This window comes from Tenrec ecaudatus, unplaced genomic scaffold (assembly GCF_050624435.1).
Source record: "Tenrec ecaudatus isolate mTenEca1 unplaced genomic scaffold, mTenEca1.hap1 Scaffold_180, whole genome shotgun sequence".
NCBI lineage: Eukaryota > Metazoa > Chordata > Mammalia > Afrosoricida > Tenrecidae > Tenrec > Tenrec ecaudatus.
Genome location: NW_027458078.1, coordinates 66951 through 88966, shown reverse-complemented (window position 1 = coordinate 88966; position 22016 = coordinate 66951). Strand labels below are relative to the sequence as shown.

Here is a 22016-nt window from a genome sequence, read left to right as displayed (position 1 = left end):
CAGCTGGTGGAATTAAGAACTCCCTCTCAGCTCAGCTTTCTCTAGAAGGCATTGGCTTCTGCGGCCAACATCCGAGTGTCCCAGTCAGTTCTTGGGGCTCTCACAGAATTCACGAAGCAGTAGATCTGCGCCAAGGACACTTTCAATAAATACACACAGTGGGACTAAAGGAAGGTGCTTGGAGCTGGCAGGCAGAGACCTTCAGAGACCCCAAAGGAATGAAATGGGGTTCAGGGCAGTCTTTCGTGGGCCCCGTGAGACAAGCACAGATTTCCTGCCGACAGAGATAGTGAAAACCTGAGTCTAAGCCACAGCAGTCCTCTTGGTGAAGTTCTGGGGGTTTCTGTATGGAAAATTTCTCTTTTCGCATTCACACAGCACCTAGCAACACCACGGCCCGAGTACAGGCCAGACTGGGCTTGTAAGCTTGGGCACACCTGGGCTACGTGGTATTCTCCTGGTGCCGAGTCTACCAGCCTGCTAGGAGGAAAGGGGGTTATGCAATCAAGTCATCAGGGACTGAGATGACTCAGTTCCACTTGTTTAAGAATGGATAGAGGGCAAACCTGTTATTCTCTCTCGAGTCTGCTTCTTTCTCCCTAGCCAGAAGCTTATCTTCCAGCTGTAGGAGCCTGGTTTTCATGTCATTCTTTTCTCTCTCCAGCACAGTTTCTACCTTCTGTTATCGGTACAGCATCTTCTAATTTCTGCTGTCCTGTCCTAGTGGTCCCTACCCCATGCTCACCTTCCAAGACACAGAGGCTCCTAGAGGGGCAGCTTGTGTCCAGCCATGTCCAGTAAGGGCTGCTCTGTGGCTTTGGACTCCTGCTGCTCAGATGATCTTTGCTTCTGACCAGCAAGGCTGCTAGCCAAAGGTACGGGTTTCTCCAGGAACATGGGCCTTGCCCCTCTAGGGGATAGCATAGATCACCCATGTCTCTAAAGGAGCAGGAGCCACCTCTATATCATTCACCAAGATGGGATGGCCCTGATAGTGAGCTATGCAGAGGGTCCTCTGGGCTGTGGGGCTGCTCTCGGGACCGGGCTCTGGACAGGATCTGCAGTGAGATGCCTCCCTGGCATACGCAGGAACTCAGCCTCTCCACGTTCTGACCCTGCTGGTCCCGTCTCCTTTCTGACTTCTGTGGACCTCAGCAGGCCTGGAGGCAGTTGCCTTTCCCTCCTTCAAGAAGGCTTTCAGCCCCTCTGCCTCCAGGGAAAGCCCTTTTAATTGCTTCCTATATGTGGTTTCTAACTTTTCAAGTGCAAACACTTTGCAAATTTTAGCTTGCTCTTTACTCATCAGCCCTCCCTGCCACCCTCCACCTTCCACCCCCCACCCAACTTGCGTTGCTGCTTCTTGCACTGGGCTAGCATCTCCTTCTGCCTCTCTTCTCTATCCCTTGTCCAAGTCCAGCTGGGCTCCCATGTCTGTCACTAGCTGCAGTTGCCTCTGAAGCATCTTTTTCTTTTCACAGTCCCATTGCTGTAACAAGTGCGCTGCTTCCATCCACAGGAGTTTCTGGCTCAGTTCAGCCTTTGCCCCCTTTCTACAGAAACTTTCACATGGACCTGGCTCAGAAACACGAATGTCACATGTATCACAGGGTTAGAAAGGCCTGCCCAAGCGCACGTTCTAAGTGCACAACTCCTCGCTACTCGTGCCAGCTGCGCTCAGAGAGTGCATGCACAGGATCTAGTTGATAATGCAGCAGACACGACTTGTCAAATGGGACTAAATTTACATTTAGACGGATTAAAATGGAATAAAATCAAAGCTCAGATTCTTGGTCACATCAGTCACTTTCAGTGACCCCATGTGGCCAGTGGCTCCTGTAATGGGCAGGCAAACACAAGATATGTCTATCACTACAGAAAGCTGTATTGGGCAGTACTGGCCTAAAGTTTAGTGAAAAAAAAAAAAAGTACCTTTAGTCGAAATTACTCTAAAAAGTATTTTAAACATCTAGGAAAGATGCCTTTAGAAGCCCCAGGAAAATAACACTGAGGTGGAGTGAGGCCCAGCTGAGAGCAGTCAGCCTGGGAGAACAAGAGTAACTCAGCTCATCAGAGTCATGCAATATGGCTCGACTCACAATCATGACATGGGGTGGGAATGGGGTGGGAGCAGCCTTCCAGCCAGTTAAGGAAACTCCTGGGACCAGACATGTCCCTTTGCTGCTTCTTAGAGCCTGAAAGGGCTTGGGAATAGTGGCAATGGTCTATAAGGTGTTCTGGACAGTAGCCCGCCCTTTACCAGACAGTTCACAGGTTCAGATACTATGAAGCAAAATTCTCAGGAGGAAGCTCTGGATCATCCTAGCGGGCAGTATGTGTTATTGCAACGCCCAGGTCTGAGGCCACTGTGTGGTCATCTTTTGGGGAACAGAAAGGCAGGGTACAGAAGAGGGTACAATTCAGTTGTCCAGGATTTTCTTTACCACCCATACTTAAGCTGCCTCAATTTCCTTGCACCATGACAGAAAGGCAGACTGGCTCTGGGATCATCAACCTCCCCAGGTCACAGGACACGGGAGATGGCTTGATCCACTGTGGTCATCGTAGTGCCACTTCTAACCCGAGCCATGTTCCCAGCTAAGAATGCTTCCCAAGGAGGCTTTGCAGGTCTGGTCAGCAGGGCTCTAGCCCGCTTGGTGTCCAAGTTGGCGAGGGCCAAGATTCTCTGTGGGAGAGTGAGGTCATGATAAATAGGCATGGGCTGGCAGCAACCAGTTATCATTCCACTAAGTGAAACCTACTTGATACGCTCAGTTTTCCAAAGAAATCTTTCATTGCTTTTCTTTGTGATGACACAGCAACTCGCTGCCATGAAACCGATTCTAACTCCTATGCTCTGCAGGATGGAGCAAACTGCTGCCGAGGCTCTCAGATGGTCCCTCTTCTTGGAGGAGCAAGTCTGTTTTTCTCTCACAAAGCAGTTGGGAGGTTGGAATCACCAATCTTGTAGTTAGCAGCCTGATGCTAACCCAAAGCCCCAGCAGGGCTCCTTTCGCTTAGGACAGCTTTGAAAAGCTACCTTCGCAGATAACTGGCCTCCCTATTGCAAAGGAGCTTTTAGCCTTTTTCTCCATTTGCCCACATACTACCGCGTGCACTGGAAAATTAGAACATGACATTAAATAAGGAAGATGCTTTGCTACTTTGTTCCTTTGCTACAGAGAAGTCTGAGGCAGAAAATAAATATGAATGTGTTAAAAGTAGTCTACAAACTAAATTACTTCATAACTTAAGTTTTAATATATATATTTCTAATTTAAGTTAAAACAACTCATACAAAGCCCTATTTTTTCCTACCTTCCTCTCTGTGGCCAGAGAAAAACTACCCACTTAGCATGCACTGCAGTTGAGTCATTTCCTGAATTAAATATCTAATGTGGGTTTTTGGGAAGAACTTCAGACTGAAGGAGGACCCAGAAGAAAACAGGGCAGCAGACCTGATTTGTGGTAGTCCGTGCTGGTGTCTCAGGCGTAGCTTCTCGTCTGGCCACTGAGCTAAGGTGGCCAACTCCTTGGGGCAATGTGGGCCCCCACTCCTTATCTCCCACAGCTGCCCCTGCAGGCTGCAAAGGGCATCCTGAGACTGTGCATGGAGCGCCTCTCTAGCATGCTGACTTCACTTTTGAACATAAGCTCCATTTCCCTTTTCTCCTTCTCAAAGTTTTTCTTCATTAGTTCAATTTCCTGCTTGTAGTTTACCTGGAAAGAGAAACATTAGCCCCTGACAATATGACATGGAAACAGCAAGGTTGTCGGGCATGCCAAGGAGCTGAGGCCTGCAGAAGTCAGGGATGAAAAGGCAGCGGTGACATCCCCAAGACTCAGTGCTCAAGATGTAGGCACAGCCTTGTCTGGACCAGTTGGATAACCTCCCGTGGGAGAAGATATTGTCTGGCCGTTGGCTGGCAAGCTCCGTTTAGGTAAGTAACTTGCACCCAGGAGCTCAGAGGTCCCGGTGGAAACAGGGTGGCTGGCTCTCTGAGTCCTGAAAGTAGAAAGAACGCGGCACATGGCAACTGTGTGCGAACATTCTCTTAGTCACCATCTAAGGAGAGGCAGGAGCTAACTTCATCTGAGAAGACCTTGTCAGCCAGGGTAATCCTGGCTGAGAAACTATGCAGCATCCCACGAGAGGCAAAGCCAAGGATAAGTTATGCTAAGAATGAGGTAGGTGGTGTGAATTCCCACACAGCAGTTGGCAGGGCTGCACTCAGCATGCCAGCCCCCAGCGACTTTGGGCCAGGCACTGACAGTCATTTCTGCTTGTATTTCCCTCAAACTGTCTTCTTAGTGCCCCCGCTCACCAACCAGAGAAATCCAAGGCAGCTGCCTGGAGAAGGGTCAGCACTAAGCACGGCTCTCTGTGCACAAAAGGAAGCCCCAGGCTCCCCCTCGGGCACCCCTCACACCTACCTTCGTCTCCAGCTGGCTCTTGACGTCTTGGTAACGTTCTTTCACCTGCTCCATCATGAGTTCCGTTTCGAGGCTCACTGGAGTAGGAGCTGTAACGCATGTGAAAAAGCCTGCGAAGAAGAGGAAATCTCAGCTTAGCTCAGTGAGGACATTACAGGTTTCTTACAGCTTTCCTATTCCCAAGGGACAACAAAGCACAGATTCTACATGTGCTTTTTCAAGGGAAAGGCAGTGATGGTGGAGTCCTGCCGCACTGGCGTACAACAGCACGCATCACTGGTGATCTGCTATGTTGTATCCATGTAGAATAAAGGATCTCAAACTTATTTGGTCAGCTGTCCAATTTTCAGAAAAATAGTTACCCAGCAACCCTCTGGCAATTAACTTTTATACAATAGCCCATCCCTAATCCAGGATAGGGTGTAGGTTATTTGCTTTGGCAGCTCCCACGGATTATTCCAGTGCCCCCCAGGGGGCAGCATTGCCCACATTAGGAAACACTCATTTAGAACCATTTCACACTTTCACCAGAACAGATTGCTCAGGAGGCTCCTGCAGCCCATCACACCCTTCAAGTTCCTACAAAGTGGCAGTGATATCGTGTGAAGGGACTTCAAAAAACCTCCAGAACACGGAAGAAAAAGATAATGGAATTGTCCATGAATGTAAGGCCCCCTTGTACTTCACTTCAAGTTTATTCCTGGTGATGCCAGGATCATAGAGGAGGTGGGGAGATGGAAGAAGTGGGGTGACCTGGTGACACATGCCTCTGGGCAGTGTGATGCCTGGGAATGAGCCTCACTGTGTATGAAGGTGGCCAGACACACCTCATGGCCTGTTTATTAGCTAAAGACTTCAAATTGGCCTCCTCCTCCTCACACAAATAATGCTGGGTTTCAGGATATGTAGGAGCTCTGGTGGCATGGTGTTTATGCATTGGACTGTGATCTGAAATGTCAGCAGTTTGAAACCACCATCAAGAGTTACAGTCTCAGAAACCCACAGGGGCAGGTCTCCCATGTCCTATAGGGTCATTATGAGTTGGCATCAACTTGATGGCAGTAAGTCTGTGTGTTGCTCGATAAACTGGTCAGATGATTGCTGAAGCCAAAATGGGTGCATAAGCAAATGTGGTTGAAAAAAGCTGATGGTGCCTGGTTATTAATAGCATATGGGGTCTTAGATGCTTTGCAGTTAAATAAGTGCCCAACTAGCAGGTAAGAAACAGCCCACAAGGAAGCACACCAGCCTGTGTGATCATGAGGTGTTGAGGAGAAATGGTATCAGAAGTTCAAAAGATAAGCAACCAAATTGATGTGAAGGGGCATGGATGTAGTAGAGACCCAGAAATCACAGCCCCTCTGGTAATTGGACAGTCACGCTCAGAAGGGACACAGGAAGGGATGATAAATCCAGGGTGTGGTATAGCGCTGATGAACTACATAATTATCCTCTAGTTCCTTAATATTCCCTCCCCTTATGATTATGGTTTTTATTTGTTTTGCCTCTTTAATCATATCAGATTTGATGTAGGTTCATCATATATTTAATATCATTTGATACATGAAAGCTAAGATAGATAACCCTTCAGAAACAATAAATGGAGTAACGGTTCCCTGAGGGTACGGGAAGGGGGGAGGAGATAACAGGGAGCTGAGAGCACTGATGACTGAATAACCCCACTCAATGGGATCGAACAACAGAATTGTATGTGAGTGGATATATTGGATGTGCAAGATATGGAAAAAAATAAAGTAAGGTTTCCTGGGGCGGGGTATGGTGGGCAAAGGAGGGAATAAATGGGGAGCAGATATCAAGGAGTTCAAGAAAAAGAAAATGTTTTGAAACGGATTGTGGTAGCAACTGTACAACACTGTTTGATGTGATTTAACTATGGAATGTTATACTTGTAAGATGTCCCAACAAAATGATTTTAAAATACAATAATAATAATAATAATAATAAATAAAGCAGTCAGGCACATTCCATACGTGTGGAATGAGGAATGGTGCTTGAGAGCACTGCAAGGACTCGCTTTCCGACCTGAATCACCACTCCGCACACCAGGCACACAAGGCACATCTTTGAACTACGTGTGTTGCTAGGGCTTGGAAGAGAGCTGGTCTGAGACTCAGAATTGCATTTATGCCATGACTCAGTCTTCATTTTGCAGTGTCAAGGATGGGACGTGGCAAAGTCATCCTCTACTCTCATTGTCACCCTGAAAATGGTGACAAACTTTGACATAAGGGACAAGACAAAAACCTGAATGAGAACCTCTGGAAAGAATTACTTTGCCTTGGAAACTGAGAACTGTCAACTTGCGCAGTCACCTGGGCTGACAGGAGGTCCGTGAGGCTGGACAGTCCACATCACTAGGCTTACTGCAACCCAGCTTCTTACTATTCTCTCAGCAGCAGACAAACATCGGAAGGGTCAACTGAGCCTTGGTGCTGCTTCTAAAATGGTTTCCATCAGAGGGATGGGAGGACAGTACATAAAAAGGCCACATTGTGAAACTGCTAGGTTTCATTAGCGATGGCATGAAGCCTAGGTCTGTGATCTGGTGCCGCAGTCCCCAGTCTCGAGCAGACCCAAGACTTCAGGGCCTTGTCTCCCAGGTTTTGGGTCAGTGGTTCGTGCTGAGGGCCATAAATTCTGTGTAGTTGAGGGGACACAGTGTCCATTTCCCTGGGGATGGCTGACCTGTCTGTTGTGTGGAAGAATACGTAGGATGCCTTAAATGGATGTCACAGCACCCTTGGCATCTCTGGATGTGGTGCAGCTGGCTGTGTCAGGCTCCATCCCACATTTCCCAAATGAGTCTAATGGCCTTTGGCTGTTGACTCACAGGATTTCAAGACACCAATCTGCCATTTGCAGGTGAGCAGGTTATGTTGGGGTCCAAAGACGCTGTACCCACATTCAGAGAAAACTTAAGGTTCCCAGGTTGGCTCTTTTAGCTATAATTCATTTACATTTTATTAAATAAATAGCTTTAGAGCACTACAAAACTGGGAGGGAGGAGGATGCAAAATGCTTGACTGCCAAAGATCCACAGGTCAGTGTCCACAGATCTCCCTGGGGTGAGGGAGTGGCCTGTCAGTGTCCACAGATCTCCCTGGGGTGAGGGAGTGGCCTGTCAGTGTCCACAGATCTCCCTGGGGTGAGGGAGTGGCCAAAACTTAGCACACAAAACCACTGTGTATCAGAGCTTTGGCAGCAGGGCTGAGAGACTTGCCACGGTGTCTGCTGATGCACAGTTGGGGGCACTGATCCAAGAACCAACCCCTGGCTATACAGGACTATGACAAAACTCTAGGGCAGCTGTGTTACCTCCTTGTTCTTGTCTTTTGAAGGAGCTGAGATTAATCAAACACAGTCTACACTGTAGGTGGAATTTGTCATAAACCTCAGCACTAAGAGGATCCTGAAGCCAGAGATATCTACTTTTAAGCAGATATGCACGCCTATGCACACAGGTCCCAACTGCTTCCAGTGCTTGACCTGTGTCCTGCGCAGGCGCCGCTGGCACAGGTCTATTCTGACGAATTCTGACACTCAAGGGGACAAATCTCAAGCTCTCTCTGAATATTAGGGAGTCATTAATATGTTTTAGATATAATTTATCTCTTTTATTAAAAGAGTTTTCACATCAACCAGCTTACAGCTCAGAGGACAATCTGTATAGAGACTGGTCTGTGACCTGGGCAAAGGAAATATAGCTCCTTTATTTACTGTCACATACCCTCACTCTCTCTGTCTCTAGCCTATGCTGAAACCTCACCACCAAGTCCCTTCATCTTAATCACAACTCTGGAGGTGGCTTTGGAACATCTACGAGTGATGGACATGCCTCTGATGAGGTCATTGTGAGATCACATAACTGCTGCCATTTCATTACAGTTGATAAAGCCCCCATCCCCTTCCATAAATTCCCAGCTACAAGGAACTCAGCCGGGTGGTGCCAGTGTGTCTGGGGCAGGTGTTTGTGCCTCAATATACCCTATGATGCTTGGAAGTGGCCCATGACACAAACTACGGGTAGGTCTGAGAGATAGCCCAGTTTGCTGGAACAAGGACTCCACCCTTTCCCCAAGAAGATCCTCTACCTTCGGAGCAATCTGCTGGGGGCAGGCATCCATCTGGCCGGAAACTAGATGGGCTACTCTGTGTCTTGTGCATCCATGTCTGTAGGCCTTCCAGCGCAGCCTGCAACTCATCATTGTGGTCCTGCAGGTCCTATAAGCAGAGTAGAGATGGCCCTGCAATCCCCATGCTACACAGCAAGGCCCAAGGAGCAATGCAGCACCGCAGGGTCTGCAGGATGCCCAGTGGAAAGGAAATTCAATTCCTGACAGCAAACATGTAACATTCAAACTATAAGTTTCCAACTATGCAGTGAGTTAAACATGACAGGGATAATTCAGCTTTCTTAAATCCTACATCGCCTTCTATCACTAGAATCATAGCAGGGGCTAAATTTTTTTTTAAAGTGAAGTGAATGTGGAGGAGAAATGCAGATCACCAACACCTGACTCAACAGGAATGTGTGCAAGTCCACCACAGTGATGGGGTATGGCCAAGAAAAGCAACTCACTGGTGTCCTTTCTCCAGAGGGTTCTGCAGCTTTGACTGTCAAGGCGTTGCCATCATCTTAAAACAAAATGCCACCCAGCAGAGCAGAAAGGCCACATGGATGGCTGAGGCCCAATGAGGCACATAGAGTGGGGGCTGCAGGACAGACAGGCAATGCTGGGAGGCTGCCCTGAATCTGCACCTGGCTGCAGTGGTCTGTCTGCACAGGAGTTGAGGAAATGCACTGTAAAAAGCACACTTGGTTGCCAGGGTTTAGAGGCGAATCTCCCAAGACACAGCTCTCACTTGTAGATTTAAGGGTAAGAAGGCAAGAAGCGCCTGTCTGTGGGACTATCGTGGTGTGAAGTCTCTTGGCATGGCTCTTCTGTCTAGGTCTTTGTGATTCCCATTGATGATTAGGTGGGACTTTGCAAATAGGGCATGTCTAACACAAAACAGAGTGGACTGGTTCATTTTCGTTGCCACTTCCCTGGCCATAGGGATGTGTTATCTTAGAACAGGAACAGAGAGGAATCCCATGAACTTAAGGGACAAAGAACTACCAGTGGAGAACAAATGAGATCTCTGTCTAAAGACAAGAGGAACCAGAGGCTGTGAAACAGAAATTACTGGACAGACTGAAAGAACAAGGCAAAGTCAGAGGCTGAGGCAAGGAGACACGGGACAGAATTGAAGAGCAACACAGAGACTAAGGACTAGAGAAAGACTTGATTGAGGCGAGATGATACTGTGGACCAATGACTGTATCCTTAGTGTTTTCTGATCTTGGCTTGTAGTAACCCATTAAGTTCTCTAAAAAGCTCCCTTAATTGTGAGTATTGCCTGTGAGCTCTGTGCGACCAGTGCAATGGATTATAGAACACAGCACAAAAGTAGAATGCTGTGGAAGAAACAGTTACTATCAGAAAAGGGTAAAGAATGATGGAGGGTGGAGGCATGTCTGATCTCTATTTTGTGGCAATCGGCCTTGATTGATGGAGCTACGTAGGATTCTTCTCCTTGATGTAGCCAGAGGTCAGCTATGCACTCCATGCGGTTTACTCAGGGACCCTAGATCCCTTCGTGAAGGAATGTGAGGTGTGTGGTCACTTTCCCTTTTGTGCACCTGGGGATGGGGGACTTGGGACTCTTCAGACCTAATGAATACGGCAGCAGTGCTCCCAGGGACTATAGGAGTATGATTCTACCTGGTTTCTCCTTTAGGAAACGTACTCTGGAGGGACACTAGACATTGAACTGTGAAGAAGCCCAAACTGGCCCATCAGGCAGCCACATGGTAAGCGAGCTTTCAGACATTTCTGGTCTAGCCAGTAAGGTGTGTAGCTGAGGCCCCGGCATCATAGGGCAGAGAAGAAACATGTTTGTTATGCTATGTCTGAGTTCCTTCCCACAAAATATAAAATCTATGAGCATATTTAATTGCTATTTTAGGCCATTAAGTGTTGGCGATAATTTCTTATGGAGCCATAGTAACTGGAATAACATGTATGAGTGAGCCACAAATAGCTCATGGAAATAGGATTAAAAGGTAAAGGAATTTCCCATGAATTTTTGAAGCCCTTTTTCTGTAATTTACAAAGGTAAATTACAGTCTCTTGAGGGGAAAAGTATATTAATTTTAAGTGGGAGAGAAAAAAAAGTTCTCACAAAAATCTGTTAAGAAATGGATGGTAGAGACTTCCAGGAAGATGGCGACTGAGTAACACATAGCAGAGGAACTCCACAGAAATCTGTGCAGGAGAGTCACTAAGAGGGAAATTCCACACCACCAGGTCGCAGAAGGAGCATCAGAAAGATAAGTAGGCAGAGATCCAATAGGTTTTAAGGAGCTGGGTCTTTTGGCTTACCACAATGGAGGCCAGCTAGGGTTTGACCTTAGCCTAAGGTGACCAGACGTACCGCTTTTTAAACATTTTTTCTCGTGTCTATGGTGTTTTTAAAAAGTCCCAATTTTTGGAAAGAATGCACAACAAGTGAGGGTATATACGGTTTTCGGCTGCCATGTGGCAATTTCACCAGGATATGAGTTTTATCAGTGGTGTCCCGCTATACCAATGTTAAAATCTGGTCACCTTACCTTGGCCCGGCCACTGTCTTGGCTGGAGCCAGGATCATTTGTAGGCAACACAGGGGCTTTATCTCAACACAGCCACAGTTTGACACCATCTCAGGGCAGGGATTAAACCCCTCCAGCCCCATGGTCAAGGATCAGGTTCATTTATATTGATGCTTCAGTTTCCCTCTCTTCTCTCTATTCCCCCCTATCCCCCTGTCTCAGTGGGCTGTTTTTTTTTTTCCTTCTCTTTTTTCTCTTCCCCTTTCTCTCACACAGCACTGCCAACATCCTGACCACTACCCTTAGCCTAGGGCATTAATGCCTGCACTCAACCCTGCTGGGCGAGCTCCTCCCTCTGCAGCATAACCGGAAGCTGGGAAAGCCCACCCACACTCCAACAGGGGATATCCTGCCCAACTTCTTCCCTGGAAAAGCCCACCTGCCGGTCCTCTGTAGTGCTTAAGACATGGCTGGAGAAATTCGGCACCCCTTCTTTGGGGGAAATCCTGCCTGTGTGCCTTGGGGAGCTCCTATCCATCCTCTGTGGGCCCACGTTACTGAGGGAGCTTCCTCCCGCCTGCTGTAGTGCCTCACAGACTAAGAAAGCTTATCAAACACTCACCAGCTTTCCACGGAGCAGTGGGAAACTCTGCCTAACCTACGCAGTGATCTACCTGATCAGGGAAATTCCGCCCACCATTCACGGTGCTCTATACCAAAGCAGGCAACCAACCAGATTTCTGTGACACTCCTGTTGCAGCGGGCAACTTTGCATGCCACCTGTGACAACCCAAGCCGTCATGGGCCACACCATCATGGATTCTTGTGAGATCACCCAGTAAAGCACCATCCTCGTGGATCCACAACAACCCAACCAGCATCTCCGGAGAGGCCCATCCAACTTGTTGACTAGGGAAAGAGTGAAGCCACAGGAGGACAAAGTGGTTGGCTAATTCCATAGTGAAATTAGCTGTAGCAGTTCGAAGAAGCTTTCCTACGAGTCTCCCAGAGAGAGCCAGTGCTCTTTGACTCCCTGAAAAATGGCACCTGGCTCCTCTAAAACAAACAGCAATCAGGCCCAATGACCTCAACAAAAAAACATGAGAAACAAACTTCAATGGCAGAGATGTCCTGAACCGAACGACATGCATAGAAGAAGCAGATATTTATCTGCCACATAAAGAATTTTTCAGAATACTTCTTGCAGTAATACAGGATATGAGAAAAACAATACAGAAAAAAGATGAAATGAAAGAGGAGATTAAGTCCATACACCAAAGGGAAATACAAGAGATCAGGGAAGAGATAACAAAAACTAGTAGCAGACACACAGACCTCGAGAATCGACTGGAGGAGGCAGATAATTGCACCAGTGACCTAGAGGACAGCCAAGGAGACTTTAAATGCGAACAAAAATCTAATAAGATCATTAGTGAAGCTGAAGAGAACCTAAAAGCTAGGTCTGATGCTATGAAGTGGAACAACATTAGAATTATTGGATTACCAGAGGAAGACACCACAAAGAAGTCAACTGCAACAGAGAGGAAATTCTTGGAGGAAAACTTCCCGAGCTTAATGAATGAAAACCTGGCAACCATTCAGGAGGCTGAAAGAACACCAGTCAGATTGAAACCCAAGAAGAAATCAAGGCACATCATACTTACTATCCAACTTTGAGGAAAAGGAGAAAATCATGAGAAGAGCTAGGGAAAAACAAGCAATCACATAGTTTCCCAAATAAGAATATGCTCAGACCTATCATGTTTCCCCAAAAGTCAGACATCCCCCCAAAATAAGACCTACTTACAGTTTTGCCTCGGGCTGAAATATAAGGCATCTCCCAAAAATAAGACCTCCCCAAAAATCAGCACCCCCGAAGCTACCGTAACTCTGGACTCTGCATCATAGTGGTGGGCACCACCACGCAGCTCACTATTGGCTGCAGCGCAGTCAGAGCAGACAGGTAGTACGAGGTCTCTTTTAATAAAACAATAAACGTGTACCACATTCTTCTCCATGGAAAAATAAGATATCCCCTGAAAATAAGACCTAGTGCATCTTTGGGAGCAAAAATTAATATAAGACACTGTCTTATTTTCGGGGAAACAGGGTATCAGAGAACACTATGAAGAAGAGAAGAGAGTTGTTGAGTAACATTGCAAAAATTGAAGGAAAATAATGCAAACCCAAGAATACTCTACACAGCCAAATTATTGATCAAGATAGATGAAGAAGTAATTGTCTTTTAGAGAAGGAAAAACTCAAAGAATACATTAGAAGAAACCCAGCCTGGATCCTTGTCGATCCAGTATAGGCAGAAGAACAGCACTCACCAAGCATAAGTAAGAGACTGCCACAGAGAACAACCTCACCCAGAGGGAAACAAAGAGAAAACAGCCCCCAAGATAGCATTGGATTAAGGGTGAAAAGAAGTCAAGAATGAAACACACACACACACACTACATTAAAAAGAAAGGGAGGTGGGAAAACACCCAACACAAAAGGTGTAAGATGACATCACAGAGTCCACGGATGGAAATAATACCCCTGAATATCTATGAACTAAACTCAGGCATTAAAAGACTGAGGCTAGCAGACTAGTTTAGACTAGTTTAGAAATACAACTAATCAATCTGCTGCCAACAGGAGACACATGTCAAGACTACAAACAAAACTAGGCTGAGAATCAAATGCTGGAGAAAAACATACCAAGGAAACAGCAATTAAAAAAAACCAAGGGTTGCAATCGTAATCTTGGATAAAACTGACCTCAAAGTGCAAACCATAAAAAGAGATGTGGAACACTATATATTGCTCAAGGGAACAGTAGGCAAAGAACCACTAAGCATTGTAAACATATTCCCCAAATGACAGACCTGCTGAATACGTCAAACAAATGCTTCAAAATATGAAAAAGGAAGTCACAGCCTCAACAATTATAGTAGGTGACTTCAATACACCACTCTCTGAGAAAGAAATATCACAGGGAAAGAAACTCAACAAGGAGGCCAGAGATCTAAACACTACAATTAGTCAATTTGACCTGATATATATTTACAGAACTTTTCATGAAAATACAAAATATTTCACATTCTTTTCAAGCCCACATAGCACATATTCGAAGATAGACGACATGCTGGGGCATAAGTCAAATCTGCATAAATTTAAGCACATTGATATCATATAGACTTCTCTCACTGACCACTGTGCCATAAGGCTGGAAATCAGCAAAAGGAAGATGAATAAAACAAGGCAAACAATTGGAGGATGAATAACTCTCTACTGAAAAAGGAGTGTGTACTGGCTCAGATCATAGATGAAATTAGGAAATTTCTAGAAACCAATGAGAATGAGAATAAGACGTACCAAAGCTTATGGGACACAGCAAAGGCAGTTATCAGAGGAAGTTTCATAGCAATACATGCACACCTGAGAAAGGAAGAAAGCCATATGATTGATATGCTGGCACAAAATTTACAGCAACTAGGGCTGAGTCAACAGCACAATCGTGCTAATAGCAAAAGAAAAGAAATAATAAAAATCAGGGCTGAGATTTAGGAGAGGGAAAATAAGAAAACTATGGAAAAAATTAATGCTGCTAAAAGTTGGTTCTTTGAAAAGATAAACAGAATCAACATATCGTGGGTAAACCTAACCAAAGAAAGACGGGAACAAATTTCAAAAGCAAGAATGAGGGATGAAAGAGGGGACATTACAACAGACTCTAATGAATTCAAAATGACAATTAAAGAGTATTACGAAGGACTGTATTCCAATGAATTCAACAACTTGGAAGACATGGTCAAATTTTGAAAAACAATCCCTCCCTCGAATTTCCCAGAGGAACATCAAGAATGTCAATAGACCCATAGCAATAGAAGAAATAGACAAGGATATCAAGGGATTACCAACCCCAAATTCCCTGGGCCAGATGGCTTCACAGGACAATTCTACCAAGCATTTAGGGAAGAAATGACACCAATCCTACACAAAATCTTCCAGAACATAGAAAAGACGGCAACCTCTTGAAGCAAGTATAAATATGATACCCAAACAGGGCAGGAATCCTACAAGAATTGAGAACTACAGACCAATATTCTTAATGAACACAGATGCAAAAATTGTTAACAAAATACTTGCCAATAGAATACAAATGTATATAAAACGAATACCATATATACTTGAATATAAGCCGACCTGAGTATAAGCCTAGGTACCTAGTTTTTACCTGGGAAACTAGAAAAACTGATGACTTGAGTATAAGCCTAGGGTGGGAAATGCAGGATGTGAATTAACACAGAGACCAGAGGGGAGAGACGGAGCGCAGCCACGGACACATCCTGACCAGTTCAGCTGCCAGCGTAAGTGAATCACTATGGGTGCTTCTGCAAATTGGAGCCTTCCACGTCATAGGATGGCTCTGATTGGTTAGATGTGAGTAACAAACATTCAAAGCCCTGAAGTATCAGTGGGGCTTTGAATGAACAGCGGAGGAACGACAATCACCTGTGAGATATTACACCTCGTATAAGTTAAACCCCAGTTTTTCAGCACATTTTTTGTGCTGAAAAATTCAGCTTATACACGAGTATATATGGTAATTCACCATGACCAAGCAAGATTCATACCAGGGATAGTTCAACATACGAAAGACCATTAGTATCATGTGCCACATTGACATGAAAAACTCTAAGAACCACATGATAATATTGATAGATGTGGAAAAAGCATTCGACAACATCCAACACCAATTCCTTTTTAAGACACGTCAGGAGATAGGAATGGAAGGACAATTCCTCAAGACCATACAAGCTATATATGAAGAACCAACAGCCAACATGGTAGTCAATGCAGAAAAGAGGAACACAATTCCACAGAAAAAGGGTCCAGACAAGGATGCCCCTTGTCCCCACTCTTATTTAACATCGTACTGGAGGTTTTAGCTCGCAGCATAAGGCAAAGGAGAGACATCAAAGGTATTCGTCTGGGGAAGGAAGAGGTAAAACTATCGTTATATGTAGATGACATGATTTTATAAATGGAAAATCCCAAAAGATCCAAAAGGGGCAGAGTGGCAGGATACAAGATCAACAAACAGAAGTCCACTGGACTGCTATACATATCAGCTAAAATAACAGAAGAGGAGGTCAAAAAGGTGGTACCCATCACAATAGCCAAGCACAAATTAAAATATCTAGGGAAATAGCAGACTAAAAGAACAAAAGATTTATATGAGGAAAACTATGGAACACTATTACAAGAAACCAAGAGTGATTCAACAAATGGGAGAATATCCCATTTTTGTCGATCAGAAGACTCAATATAGTAAAGATGTCAGTTCTCTCCTAGGCACTATATAACTTTAATGCAATCCTGAGAGAATTACCCTCATCTTTCTTGAAAGAAATGGAAAAACTGATTACCAAATTCATATGGAGAGGGAAGAAGCCCAGAATTAGCAGAGACTCCCTAAGAAGGACACAGTGGGAGGGCTTGCTTTACCTGACTTTAGCACATATTATAATGCCATCATGGTCAAAACTGGGAGGTATTGGTATAATGACAGATACTTAGACTACTGGAAAAGAACTGAAAACCCAGAAATAAAATCATCAGCATACAGACAACTCACTTTTGATAAAGCCCCCAAAATATCAAAAGCAGGTACCCTCTTTAACAAGCGGTGTTGGAAAAAATGGATATCTACCTGCAGAAAAATGAAGCATGACCCTTATCTGACTCCATGCACAAGAATAAACTCAAGGTAAATCACAGATCTTGAGGTAAAACTGCAAACTATTAGGTCCATCAATAAGGGAACTGGGACCAATCTGAGAATTTTGGCATTGGGAATACATGGGATAGCAGAAACAGGGAAGGACACAAATGCACATGAGTCACAAATTGACATGTGGGATACACTGAAGATAAAACATCTGTGTACATCAAAATAATTCACCAAGAGAGTAATAAGAGAGCCCACGGACTGGGAAAACATCTTTAGCCTGACACATCAGACAAAGGCCTTATTACTAAAATCTACAATACTCTGCTAGTTTCCAAAGAGAAAAAAACTAATTGCCCACCGAGGAGGTGGGCAAAGGACCTGAACAGCAGTTCCACAAGGGTACAAATCCGAATGCAAGGAGTTGGAAACAACCCAAATTTCCACCAACAAATGATTGGATTAAAAAACAGTGGTATATACATACAATGGAGTACTACACATCACTAAAAAGCAGTGATGACAAATACTAAGAGGACGCCTGGCCCTCCCACCAGAAGAACTTATTTCAAAAGACGGCATTGAATCTGCAGCTCCAGGAGAGGGACATATCTGATGGGAGCACATGGGTGATGATGAAGGGGGAGGAGGAGAAAGTGGAGCACATCCTGGCCCACCAGGTCTTGAGGACGATTATCCCGATTAGAGCAGCCAGTCCACAGAGAGGACCACATGGCCAGCCCCACTATGAGACATGACGCCCCTCACTGACCCATAGCTCTACCGGGGACAACACTGGAGACACAGTGTGGGAACTACGCCTGATCTGATCCCGCCACACCGAGGCAAAACACTAAGGGGGTGCAACAGAATAGCAAGGGAATGGAACGGCGAGGTCCTCAGGGAATGATGAAGGTGGACTTTGGGGCTAGGGTGTGGTACCCCAATTGATTGAACTGGAAAACACTCCTAAAGGCCAACACACAATCCTTGAACTAACTACAAACTTTTCTTTCTTGTGCTTTTTTTTGTCATTGATTTATTGTTGTTGGTTGGTTGTATATTGTTCCTTGGTATTTTTATGTCTTGTTTTTGTGCATGTTATTATCTTCGCTGGTCTTTCTAAATAAGATAGGCTGGATGAACAATCTGGAGGATAAAACAACAGGACCGACAGTTCAGGAGGGACATAGGAGAGGTGGGGGAAAAGGTAGTGGTGTTAACAAACCCAGGGACAAGGGAACAAGTGATCTAAATCAGTGGTGAGGAGGGGCTGGGAGGCCTGGTAGGGCATGATCAAGGGTAATGTAACAAAGAGGATTTGCTGAAACCCTGGTCGGGACTGAGCATGATAGTGGGACAGAAGGAAAGTCAAGGGAAATAGAGGAAAGAGCTAGGAGACAAAGGGCATTTATAGAGGTTTAGATAAAGACATGTATATATGCAAATATATTTATATATGAGGATGGGTAAATAGATCTATGTGCATATATTTATACGTTTAGTATTAAGGTAGCAGAAGGACATTGGGCCTCCACTCAAGTACTTCCTTAATGCAAGAATACTTTCTTCTATTAAATTGACATTCTGTGATGCTGACCTTTTCAACGCAACTGCTGAAGACAAAGCGGGTGCATAAGCAAATGTGGTGAATAAAGCTGATGGTGCCCGGCTATCAAAAGATATAACGTCTGGGGTCTTAAAGGATTGAAGATAAACAAGTGGTCATCTAGCTCTGAAGCAACAAAGCCCACATGGAAGACGCACACCAGCTTGTGTGATCACAAGGTGCCAAAGGGATCAGTTATCAGGCATCAAAGAACAAAAAATCATAACATTTTGTGCTTGCCTCCATGATATGATCGCTGAAGACAAATGGGTGCATAAGCAAATGTGGCAAAGAAAGCTGATGGTGCCCGGATATCAAAAGGTATAGCGTCTGGTGTCTTAAAGGCAAACAAGCAGCCACTTAGCTCAGAAGCAACAAAGCCCACATGGAAGAACCACACCATCCTGTGCGATCACAAGGTGTTGAAGGGATCAGGTATCAGGCATCATCAGAACAAAAAATCTTACCATAGTGAATGAGGTGGGGGGCGGGGTGCAGATTGGAGATCCAAAACCCATTTGTCAGTCACCGGAATCCCCTTGCAGAGGGGTGTAGGGGAGGAGGCGAGCCAGTCAAGGTGTGATGTAGCAACAATGAAAAATACAACTTTCCTCTAGTTCTTAAATGCTTCATCCTCCTGCACTATCATGATCTGATTTCTACCTTGCAAGTCTGGCTAGACCAGAGGATGTACACTGGTGCAGATAGGAACCAGAAACATAGGGAATCCAGGGTGGATGATCTCTTCAGGTCCAGTGGTGAGAGTGGCACTACTAGAAGCGTAGAGGGAGAGTAGGTTGGAAGGGAGGAATCGATTTCAATGATCTGCATTTGACCTTGTTACTAGGGGGTGGACAACAGAAAAGTGGGTGAAGGGAGATGTCGGACAAGGCAAGATATGACAAAATAATAATTTATAAATTATCCAGGGTTCATGAGGGAGGGGGAAGCGGGGATGGAGGGGACAAAATGAGGACCTGATGCCAAGGGCTTAAGTGGAGAGGAAATGTTTTGAGAATGATGAGGGCAATGAATGTACAAATGTGCTCTACACAACTGATGTATGTATGAATTGTGATAAGAGTTGTGTGAACTCCTAATAAAACAATTAGGCCTCCACTTACTCAATGCAAGAACACTTTGTTCTATTAAATTGGCATTCCAGGATGCATACATTCCCGACATGATTGCTGAAGAAAAATGTGTGCATAAGCAAATGTGGTGAAGAAGGCTGATGGTACGTGGCTATCAAAGCGTCTGGGATCTTAAAGCGTTGAAGATAAACAAGCGGCCATCTAGCTGAGAAGCATCAAAGCCAACATGGAAGAAGCACACAGCCTGTCTGACCACAAGGTGCAGAAGGGACTGGTTATCAGACATGAAAGAACTAAAAATCATATCAATGGGTGCCCACCTCCCTGATACGATCAATGAAGACAAACGTGTGTGTAAGCAAATGTAGTGAAGAAAAGTGATGGTGCCCAGCTATCAAAAGATATAGCGTCTGTGTTCTTAAAGGTTCTAAGATAAACAAGTGGCCATCTAGCTCAAAAGCAATAAAGCCCACATGGAAGAAACACACCAGCCTGTGTGACCACGAGCTGTCGAAGGGATCAGGTTTCAAGCATCAAGGAACAAAAGATCATATCATTGAAAATGTGGGTGAGTGCAGAGTGGAGACTCAAAGCCCATTGGTAGCCAATCGGACACCCCTTAGTGAAGGGTTGTGGGGAAGAGATGAACCAGTCAGAGTGCAGGGTAGCAGCGATGAAACATATAACTTTCCTCTAGTTCTTAAATACTTCCTCTCCTCCACTATCATGATCCCAATTCTACCTTACAAATCTGGCTAGACCAGAGGATGTACATTGGTACAGATAGCAACTGGAAACACAGGGAATCCAGGACAGATGACTCATTCAGGACCAGTGGTGAGAGTGGCGATGCCTGGAGGATGGAGAGAATGTGGGGTGGATAGGGGGAACTGATTACAAGAATCTACATATAGTCTCCTCCCTGGGGGAGGGACAGTTGAGAAGAAGGCGGTGGGAGACATCGGACAGTGTAGTATATGACAAAATAATCATAATTTATTAATGATGAAGGGTTCATGAGGTAGGGGACAGTGGGGAGGGAGGGGGAAAATAAGCAGCAGATATTAAGGGCTCAAATAGAAGGCAAATGTTTTGAGGATGATGATGGCAACAAATGTACATATGTTCTTGACACAATGGATCAAGAACATATTGTGATAAGAATTCTATGAGCCCCCAATAAAATGATTAAAAAAATAAGAAAAAAAGTAGTGATGAATGCATGAAGCACATTGGAAAGAATTGGAGGAAATTATACTAAGCGAAGTAAGCCAAGCAGAAAATGAGAAGTACTATATGAGTCTGATGAGGAAAGCTTAAAAAAAAAAAGTGCAAAACGGGCTTAGGGAAAAAACTATTGTATATAAACATTCCTGGGTTCAGGTTCAGGGAGTATGGCAGGGACCAGACCAAATCCAGGAATACATATGGTAGACAACTAAAAAGGAAGGGGAAAGAGAGAAAAAACAAAAACAAATGAGTAGTTGGGGAACAGGGCACTAACTCCCCCAAGGGGAGTGTATTATTCATATCTTCTCAGGGAAAGAGGGACCAGACTACAAAGCGGTGCTCTAAGATGTGAATGCAACATACTGGCATGAAGCAGGGAACCAGTAGAGGGGTCTGAGAGACAGGCCCCAATCCCAACTATGTGGACAACCACCCCTGCCCCCTGAAGAATTTACCTTAGGGGCAGCACTGAAGCTACAGCTCAGGGAGAGGGACATGTCTGATCAGAGCACACAGGAGCAAATGAGGGGGGAGGAAGAGAGAGTGGAGCACATCCTGGCCCACCAAGACTTGAAGATGATATCCCTGCTCAGAGCAGCCAATAGCTAGAGAGGGCCATATGGTCAACCCCACTATGAGACATGACATCCCTCACTGGCCCATAGCCCTATAGGGGACAACACTGGATACACAGTGAGGGAATTATGCCTGATCAGACCCCACCACACCGAGGCAAAACACTAAAGGCGTGCAACAGAACAGCAAGGGGAGCAGAGCAAGGACGTCTCGAGGGAATACCAAAAATAGACTTTGGGGCCATGGTGTGGCACTCCATCAGACTCCACCAGAAAACACTCCTAAATGTCAATAGACCTTGAACTATTTTCTTTTTTGTTGCTTTGTTTTGCTCTGTCTTGGTTTGTGCATAGTATTATCTCTGCAGGTCTGTCTAGATAAAAGAGTCTGGATAAACAATCTGGAGGAGAAAACAATAGGACCGAAGGTTCCAGGGGACATAGTAGAGGGAGAGGTGGGGGAAAGGAAGTGGTGTTAATAAATCCCAGGGACAATGGAATAACAAGTGATCCAAAATCAGTGATGAGGAGGGTGTAAAAGGCCTGGTAGGGCTCGTTCAAGGGTAATGTAACTGAGAGGAATTACTGAAACCCAAATGAAGGCTGAGCATGATAGTGGGACAAGATAAAAGTAAAAGGAAATAGAGGAAAGAACTAGAAGGCAAAGGACATTTATAGAGGTCTAAATACAGGCATG

At 45.1% G+C, this 22016-nt stretch overlaps 1 pseudogene; it reads right to left on the bottom strand.

Moving 5' to 3' along the window:
- Positions 1-22016, bottom strand: part of LOC142436144 (ninein-like protein) — an 88938-nt pseudogene that overhangs the window by 14414 nt on the left and 52508 nt on the right.